Consider the following 10,739-nt stretch of genomic DNA (forward strand, 5'->3'; position numbering starts at 1 on the left):
AGTGATGTTTCATGAACTCCACCTGTTTGGTTCACCCAATATTTCCTGAGCATTCTCTCAAAACTTTGAGAGAATTTGAGAGAATTTGAGATGAGAATGTTTGAGTTGCACTTCACATCTTGAAAAAACGATAACATTCCATGCTTCTTTATTGGGTTATATTTATGCCATCAGAGTAAGGGAAATGGTTTCCTACATAAGCCATGATGACAATTTTCCTATGGAAAACAGCTTCCCTAAGCTGATTTTTATGTTTTGGAACAATATCTCTTTTAGCTGCAGACATGTTTAACCCATATTGGTGCCTAAACTCAAATTTAGCTCTTCTACCGCGGACTAGCACAGATACCCTTAATACAATTCTGTGAGGCTATGAAAGGCTGTGAAAAAGCATATGTGTGGACTTGGACATTGACAACTCAGTCAGAAAAGAGCATTAAGTGATGCCCCAATGAAGGGGGCATCACTTTCAATTTGTTTTGGGGAAGATTGTGTATGTGTGTGTCTGTGTGTGCGTACCTGGAAATCATGACAACTTCTAGTGACTGACCTATTGGGGGCCTGGAAAACATTCAGAAAAGTGATTGGATAAAGCCTGCCATCACCTCCCAACTGCTGGTAATCCAAGGAGGTCCTCCATCCAAATACTTGTCAGAGTTGTCCCAGCTTAGTTTCCAAAGTCTGATGAGATCGGGCGTGCCTGTGGTATCCAGGTCAGGGTGTAATTCTTCTCTTGAAAGGTGTTTTTTTGCTATATCAACAATGAAGGTGGCAGATTGGGGACTGGGAGATGGGGGGTGAGGCTTGTGGCAAAGTGATCATAAGTCTTTCCTACAAAATCATCTGTTTTCATAATCAAATATACTGGAGCTACTCAGACAAGCAATAAAACATTTATTTCTAAAGATCACAACTTGAAAGCCAGCCATTTTAATAAACATCCCAAACACCTGTGATTGATTCCTGGTTTACATTTACCAGTAAATTGACGAGGAAATGAATCAATTGTCTCCTCTTTTTCAATACCTGTAAATGTCAATACATGGGTATTTTTTTAATTGTTCATATGAAAAGCTGATCAAGAGAAATAGAGGATTGTTCACAAAATTTGACAAGTCATCACAAAAGCAAATACTTATCAAAGGATTATGACTTATAATTAGCCATACACAGAATGGTGTTTCTTTTGAGGTCTGTTACACAGTCAGGATTGAACTGTACCTCCAAGTTAAACTCCATTATCTTCATTCATTACACCCTGAATTCATTACACCATGGAGCACTAAGTATTTCTCCTAATTAGCTGTTCCCTGTGATTCAGTTGAGGTTTCAGCAGAATAATGTAACATTTTGGGAAAAAGATAAAGCAAAGTAACCCAGTACTAGAGGCCAAAATGGAGAAGATCTCTACGGCTACCATGTATTTTCCTTTGGTGCTCAGGTAGGTTGGAACAAAAGACAACCAAACACTGAAAAATATCAGCATACTGAAGGTGATGAACTTGGCCTCGTTGTAACTGTCTGGCAAATCCCTAGCAAAGAACGCCACCGTCAAACTGAAAATGGAAAGAAGTCCCATGTAGCCTAAGATCATGTAGAACATGGTGATAGACCCTGGATTGCATTGTATCACTATCTCTTCAGTCAAGGACTGTGCATCTAAATCTGGGAAAGGGGGGAATGTTCCCAGCCACACCACACAAAACCCTGCTTGAATAAGAGAGCAGGAAAGTACAATAGAATTGCTCAGTCTTCTCCCCACCCACTTTCTCATGTCGGTCCCGGGCTTGGTGGCCATAAAAGCTACAACCACAGTGATGGTTTTGGCCAACACACAAGAAACAGCCACTGAGAAGATGATGCCAAAAGCAGGTTGCTGGAGCCCGCAGGTTAGTTTACTTGGTTTTCCAAGGAAAAGCAAAGAACAGAGGAAACAAAACAGAAGGGAGACCAGAAGTGTGTAGCTGAGATCTCGGTTGTTGGCTTTGACTATGGGGGTATCTTGGTACTTAAAAAAAATTCCTAGAACCAACAGTGTGGTTATAGATAAGGTCACAGCAATGGAAGTCAACAAGATCCCTAAAGGTTCTTCATAAGATAGGAAGTTTGTCATTTTGGAAATACATTGATCTTGATCCTTGGTTGGATACTGATTTTCCAGACATACAGCACAGTCATCCATATCTGAAAAAAAAAAAAGAAAGAAAGAAAGAGCGGCCATGCCACTGTCAATACAAATATTACTTAGCAACTTCCATTGGAGCACTGAGGGAGTTCATTAGTCTTCCTTCTCTTAACTGGATCTATATAAGGAGATGGTCATTTGAAAATGCATCTTTATATTTACTCACTGTTTTTTTTTTTCTTATTTTTTTTAAAAAATGAAATAATCTTTATTCATGTTGTCGAAGGCTTTCATGGACAGAGTCTATTGGCTATTGTAGATTTTCTGGGCCATGTGGTTGTGGACTTGGCATTGTGACACCTGATGTTTTGCCAGCAACTTTGACTGGCATCCTCAGAGGTGTAACCCAGAACACTGAAATTCTCTCTGGTCAAACTGAGAAGTTGGTAGGGACGTAATTTATATGTACTCAGACAGGTGGGTTAGGTCTGAGTCATTATCTTGTGGGAGCTTCCTGGACTGTGACATGCAAATGGAGGAGCTTACCTGAGGTTGTTCTTTTGTGTATGGATTGGCTATTGAAATTCTTATCATATCAGTAGTGCTGTTGTAAAACATATTTTTAAATTGCAAGTACCTAAACCATGGGAGCTTTACACCCACTTTTTCCTCTAAATCATCCTTACTGATAAAAATACCTTTATGAACAAGGTCAATAATTCTATATATATCCTTTCCTCTTCAGTCTTTAAAAGCATTAAATTCCTGCCTGGAGGTAAACCAATTTTGATTTAAAAAGTAATCAAGTGCAAACATTCCAGGAATAGAAGCTTCCAATATTTGTCCCAAATTTGTAATTAATTATCAAAAAAGATGTTATTTTAATGTTTACAGGTTTATAATTTTTAGAGCTCCAGACTAACTTTTGCAATGAAAGATGCGCTGCATAGTATTCCTCCACAGCTTGCCATGACATATATGCTTTTCCCAAAATAACTATGACTGTGCTAGCCAAATTCAAAGCTGTACAGTAAAACTCCAAATCAGTCATACCCAAACCACCAGCTTACATCGGTCGGCACAGCATAGCAACATTAATTCAGGCTTTTTTACCAGCCCAGAATAAATCATTTAGAGATCTCTCCCACATTCGTATTTGAGATTGTGGGATATGAACAGGAAGACCACTAAACAAAAACAGAAACTTTGGCAAGAAAAAACTCTTAATCAGGCTAATTAAACTGAACTGAACTACGATAAGATTTAATTAAAGACAGATATGTAGTCTTGAACTGAATCGGCAAATTGACAGTGAAGGAAAGCATTTGGACTGAGATGACCTCCTTCCACATACTGCTGATACCGAACAGAAATTGCCACACCTATAGGCAGCATGGAAGAGATGGTGGTGTTAAGCATTAGTTATATAAAAGGGTAACCATGCATCTAGCTAAATGACTGGATCGGAATCAATTTAGAATGCTTGTGCACTTTGTTACCTACCCACATGGTTTGAAATCTTCCCTTGTGGACAGGGAGCACAATCGTAGCAGCAGAATTTCTTCCCTTCCTTCTTCCTCTTGTGATAGCCAGGCTGGCAGTAATCATTGCACAAGGAAAGGGGAAGCCCCTGCTCCACTCAAAAGACAGAAAAATTGGGCGGAAGAAATTAGATTCTTGCCAATTAATCGATATGAAAATCAGCAACTAGATAGCTACATTAGAAGAACAGAAGTGTTCAAAGCATCTTGCAAGTCCTTCTCTCATCTCAACTAACCTTATTTTTGCATGCTGTTGCCTTGTTGAACAATAGTGAATGAATGGGAGGAAAGAAACTTACTTCTTTTTTTCCCATGCTTCAACCCCTAGCATGAACTGCATTGGTCTGTGCCATAGAAAGATGTTTTTAAAAATCTATCAAATGTAGGTGACCAGCGAAAAGGGCATCTGGTCCTCCCTCCACCAGAGAGAGAGAAAGAGAGATTATGAAGTTTAATAATGTTAGAACACTTTTTGTATCCCAAAGTTGTTAATGATACACATCCTAATCAAAGATAGACAAGGTCAAGATATGGAGAAAAGGAGATTTCCAGCACCCACATCACCCATCTGAAGACTGGAGTCACCCACCAAAATACCCATTCAACCATACTTTGCTCATATTCCTTGGCCATGTAATCATTTCCTTTTGAATGATGAATTCTTTTCCTGTAAGAGCATTGGGATCCACTCTTCCAACTTTCACTCTAAGAAAGGACTTGTTTGGGAAGGTGATGAAGTTTGTTATGTCAAATCCAGTTCCCATTTCTCTCTTTGCATTAAAAGACATGGTTTCTCCTTCTGAGTTATTAAACACAGTGCCTTGAAGGTCTGGATGGAGCTGGTTGAAATCAAGGGTGAGAATAATGTCATTTATAACTATATATCAGGCAGAACAGTCAGAAGGAAAGTCAGCTCTCCTCCACCCCAGATGTCAAACAACCTCTGGTCAACAGTGGTTCAGAATGGACCAAGATAGATATTATCTTCCATCCATTGATGGAAACAGAGGCATTTTTATGGTGGAGAGATTACCTGCCAAGGTTGAAGATCTAGAAATTCAACATTTTTCCTACCCGGAATTCCTCTATAGATGGATCTCGATGAGTACATTGCATGCAATGCATGTGCCACAGCATAGACAGCATTATAGATGCTATAGCTATAACCACTCATGTCCATTTCAAAAACTGCCCTAGGGAGGTTCGCTAGCCTCTCCTCCCCAGTACATGCATCCGGGATCTCCATTGCATTCTGGGGACTCTGAAGTGTACAATCAAATGCTTGTTCCCAAAAGATCTTTAGAAAACAATCTACTTTTTTCCAGTTAGGGTGTACATTCTGAAGAAATGTCTGAAACCCGGATACTTCATTTGAGTGAGCTGTGAAGGAAATTGCACCATCAAAGTATTGGAAGTCCCAGTGCTTTTGACTGCCTGCTAATGCAAAATCAACCTGGCCTGTCAGAATCCACAACTTTCTATAGGAGGCATTTTCCATATATCCAGGATCTCCTACAAACATATAACTGATAAATATCAGAAAGGTACTTATTTCTCCATAGAAGATATATGCCTTGGCATTGCTCTCTGTGAAAGGTCGATACATATTTGAGATTAAGTCATTAACATCAAATAATTTGTCCATGCCGAGTGTGTTTGGACACCTTTCAGTGAAGGCTGAACAGATTCCATGTTTGGAAAGCAGTGGCTCCAGGACCTTCATGAAATGTTCTCCATTGTCATTATCCACAGCAAACAGCCCGACCCACATCCAGCTAAAATGCTGAAGCAGCCAGATAATCCCTATATACTGATGTTCTTCATTTGAGACCATGCGGTAAAAGGAATGGAACAGTTTCGTATCCCTCTCCTCTGGGGCAAATGAACCATACGTGAGCTAAAAGGAAAATTGAGACGCTCGACACTTAATTGTATGGAGGGTTGGCATGCTTGTGCCTCTTTGTGCAATGAACAGTTGCTGAAAGAAACTGATCTAATGAAGAATTATCATGCCAATAAAGGTTATTGTATTGTAGAAGAATTCAGTTACACTCAGTGAAAATTCTAGCTGGGAATACAATGATGTTTTGCCCCCCTGCCATCCCAACACCCTCTTTCCCCAAGTGAAGACACAGGATAACAACATATGGAATAAAATAGATTTCGTTAAAATGGCTGGTCTACATCATCAAGCTATGCCATGAACTTTGAAGAACAGGTTGTATTAAGAATGTGAACTTCAGTTTGGAGTAACCTTGGAGGTTTTGAAGAGGTGCTTGTTGAAGGTGTGTGTTGAGTACCAAAGACAACTCAGCAGGAATGTGATGCCGTAGAGAACTCCAGGCCCCACATAGAGGCTAGAAACCCTGATCTGTAACAAAGGCACTCTATTGGCTACCAGTATTTGGGGCAATTTCATTGTGGCTCCTGATTTGACTGGAATGACCAGAAAGTTTTTTTTTATTCCAGCCTGAAACTCAAAACTCTACTGAGAGGTGTACCCCCTCCCCCCATGCCATTCAAGTAAAAAAAAAAAGGATGCTTGATTTCACAAACCATTCTGCCAATCCAGGTAATGAAGGAGTGATTTAGAAACAGCCCGTCATCCATTGATGATTCAAGGTGTTCATCAGTGATCTCTACCTGGGTTCTAGCAGTTACCCACTTGGGTTTTTCCATTCCTATTAATGGCTTAACCTGTTTTAGAACTGGAACAGGGGTCCCACCTTTTAAGTCTATGGGCACAACAGGACATATCTCCCATGACCTAAACACCAGCCACATTAGCTAATGACTTCTCATGCCCCATTTGAAGCAGAGAATCTGGGACAACAGCATCTGTGGCTTCACTGAAACCATGCATGAGCTTATCAGAAATTGTTATGGGAAAGAAACCTCATAGAAGTGCATTATCATTCCTCCTGCTTCCTGATATTTCTTATTTGTCTGAAGTAACTTGCCTTAGAGAAAGCCCATAGAAAAGGCGCAGAGTGGTAAAGCTGCAGTACTGCAGTCGGAGCCCTCTGCTCACGACCTGTGTTCGATCCCAGTGGAAGCTGGTTCAGGTAGTTGGCTCCAGGTTGACTCAGCCATCCATGCTTCCGAGGTTGGTAAAATGAGTACCCAGCTTACTGGGGGGGATAGTGTAGATGACTGGGGAAGGCAATGGCAAACCACCCGGTAACAAAAAGTTTGCCGTGAAAACGTTGTGAAAGCAACATCAACCCAGAATCGAAAATGACTGGTGCTTGCAGTGGGTACTACCTTTACCTTTTTTTTAACTTGCCTTATTTTTTTGTACTTTTGCAAATCACACAATCTTGATTTTGCTGTTTGTTATACCTCTCCCTTCTTCACACACCAAAAAAGAGATTAACCTCCTACCTCAAAAATGTGAAATTTCAGACTTCAAAGTATGTATCCTACCTGTGGAATCTTATAAAGACTGAAGATATCTGCCATTTGAAAGGAGGTATCAGAGGAAAACCCCCCAATGATAGCCATCAGGTTTTTATGCGTGTCACACATATAATTGGGGAAGCTTCGATGTATCTTGAAGATGAGGTCCAGAGAGCTACAGTAGGTCACTCTCGCATCATAATAGCTGTCCGAGATGTGGAACCCAAGTGTGATATTGGGTAAGATCTGGGCATTCTCATTGACCTCACTGATCGCGAATTCCAAGGCCAGGACATGCTGGTACAACTTAGTCACGACACTGTGGATAGACAAGGGTTGTTTTAGGTGATAATTCTGTAAGGCACCCCATTTTATCATACTATTGATCATTTTGTCTCTGACTGAATTAGTTTGAAAAAAGGTTGTATTTTGATATATTACTAATTTTTCCCTAAAATATTAAAGATATCTTTGTTTACATGAAATGCCTTTGGGCTTATCTAGAATGCACTGTTCTGTGAAGTTATTTAGGGGTGATAAAAAGAGAGAGGACAAACTGTCTTCTGCAAGATCAAAACAGTGAATGAGAAAAAGAAAGGAAGATGTTCAACAAGTGGAAAAGTAGAACCAGAAAAAGTAGGACAGAAAGGAGGTGCATGCAAAAATCTTACAAGAAAGGAAGCAGTTTTACTAAAGGACTCCTATTTTTAATAAGGGTTATTTTTAATTCAGTAAAGAGATGGTTTCATTGCATTTCAGGATGTTATGAATGGCAGGCAATCCTAATCAAAAATTTCTTCTCCTTTCCACTTCAAATCCCACGCCTGCTTAATGACCTTGATTTTGGACATTGACAATATTGTTATTGATGTTTGCCATCTAGTCACAACTGATTTATGGTGACACTGTTGAGTTTCCAAGGCAAGAGGTGCTCAGAGGGGGGTTATCATTGCCTACCTCCATGTCATGGCTCTGGTGTAGTTTGGCGGTCTTCCATCCAAACAGTAGCCAGGGCCAACCCTGCTTATCTTCCAAGGTCTGACAAGATAGGGCTAACCTAGGCTATCTAGGTAAGGGACATCAACAATATGATAATCCAGATGTAATGTTCACAAACTATAGGTACTGAAAGAATCTGTTCCCCACTGTTATGCTCACATCATTTGAGCTGCCACTGATAGTTTGCTAATTAGATGTCACATTCCTATCTTCAATAGCTAGAAATAAGGTCTCAGGAAAGGAAAGGTCCCCTGTGCAAACACCAGTCGTTTCCGACTCTGCGGTGACATTGCTTTCCTGGCAGACTTTTTACGGGATGGTTTGCCATTGCCTTCCTCAGTCTTTTATTTTTTATTTATTTTATTCGATTTATATCCCACCCTCCCCACCGAGGCGGGCTCAGGGCAGCTTACAACAACAACAAAAAGCTAACAAAGATCAATTTAAATACGTTAATAATTATACAATAAAATACATAAAAACCTTAAAAATACATAAAACTCACATCGATGTACACTATGCCACGTTTCCTTAAATCAGTCTTTCAAATTTTCCAGTATTCAATAATCTGATGTTCGAGATTTAATATTCAGGCATTCCGATCACAATTAATTATATGCCAACCGGAAGAGGGTTGTTTTACACTCCCCCCCCCCAGCAAGCTGGGTACTCGTTTTACCGACCTCGAAAGGATGGAAGGCTGAGTCAACCTTGAGCCAGCTACCTGAACCAGCTTTCACTGGGATAGAATTCAGGTCGTGAGCAGAGAGTTCAGATCACAGTACTACAGTACTGCGGCTTTACCACTCTGTGCCCAAAAGGGCATTAAATAAAAAAAAAATGTCCTCTGGTACTTTGAATACATTTTGCCAGTACTTCTTTTCACTACAGAACAACACCATATATAAAAAAAGAGAATATTTCTTACTTTTACAGCTCTGACGTTTTTGAGAAGTATTATTTCCTGCCTTCTGGCCAAGATCTTTATGCTATCCTGGACTGAATTCGAAGCCCCTAAGATTCTTATTACTCCAAACAGACTTTTTAAATAACAACAGTATCCTAGATAGCAAGGTTCGGTTTACAAGTAATGAAAGGTCCATAAATACAAACAAAATTCTAGACCAAAAAAATTCATTTTTAAGGATCCTACGCTGTCCTAACCAAACTGGCTTTTGAACAATCTCTCTCACGCTTTTTCAATGTGTGTGGAATTCTGTTAGTTACACCATTGGAAAAGGTTGAAACGTATAGAAATATTATATGAAGTGTTTGCAGGTTTGGTGCTTTTAAAATATTCTTTCTAACTGGTAGGGTTGCCAGATCCTCCCCCACATTATGAGGGATGGGGGGTAGGGTTTGCCAGATCCAAGTTGGAAAACTCCTGAAAATTGGTGGATGGAGGATACGGTTCTCACTGAGGTACAGAGACAAAGAATCTCCCCTCCAAACTGGTTTTTGAGCAGTCCCCTCCCTCCTGACTCTTTTTCGATGTGTTGAATTTCTGTTCTTTGCATCATTGTAAATAATTACATCTGTTATTTACATCATTGTGCTGTATAGAAGTGTCACAACCACATTGTGGGTGGTTTTGGTGCTTGTAAAATAGTCTTTCTAACATGTAGGTTCCCCAAATCCTCCCAGTGATGAGAAATGAGGAGTAGAGTAGGGTTTACCAGATCCAGGTTGGAAAACTCCTGGAACCTGGGGAGGACAGGAATCTCAGTGGGGTACAGAGACAAAGAGTCCACCCTCCAAAGCATCCATCTTCTCCAGGGGAACTGATCACTGTAGTCTGGCGACTGGTTTACTTCTGGGGGATTCCCAGGTTCCTACTGGCAGCTACCGTCACTACTACCTGCCCTGGTCCTGCTTTCCAAAATAGATATTCTATTGTGGGAGAAGATATTCAACATAATTTGCAACAGACAATAGTGAACAAAATCCACGAATGGATTGGAAGGGTAGAGAGGCAAATCTGGGAGCACTTTCTTGGAGCATCCTGTCTCTTGTATAAATAACTCATGGGTTTTGTGATCTGAGCTCACAGAAGAACTTACGTGGGAACCTCAAACAAGTCTGATGAAGGGTTTTTCTTGAAGTCTATGTCACAAAACACATAGCCAATCTGAGAAACAATCCCACCAAGCAGGAAGTTCCCTGGTCGGTACAACTCATGGTGGTCAGGGAGGGCATCTCTCAAAGGGCATTTGTCTGATTTGCTGGTCATTGAAGTCTGTAGAAGTGGCACAACCATGAATGCTACCATTTTATGGCAAATTTTCCCTACAGATGCCGGTCCTCCTGGTCTCATCCTTAGTACTGGCTGAACCCAAACAGTATCTTGACTTTGTTTGGACAAAGAAGCATGTCCACATTCCTTGCAGCATCAACTGAATAACAAAGGCCACCTGAGTGCCAAATGAGTCTGCAAAAACTTTGATTTCTCTTCCACCTAATCAAAGCAAAATTGGAGAGTTCAAACAGACGGAGCCCTGCCCCTGCCGAGCCTTTTCTCCAGCTGTTAATGGAGAAGGAGTTTTTAATCATCACAGCTTTGCTGGATTACTGCTTATTTACTAGCTTCTTTAGAAAATCCTCACTGTGGCTGCATGAACAGATTACAGTGATTTAGATAATTCAAGGGGAAATAATTGCCATAGTGAGATTTGAGG

This window comes from Heteronotia binoei, chromosome 15, assembly GCF_032191835.1.
Source record: "Heteronotia binoei isolate CCM8104 ecotype False Entrance Well chromosome 15, APGP_CSIRO_Hbin_v1, whole genome shotgun sequence".
Lineage (NCBI taxonomy): Eukaryota > Metazoa > Chordata > Lepidosauria > Squamata > Gekkonidae > Heteronotia > Heteronotia binoei.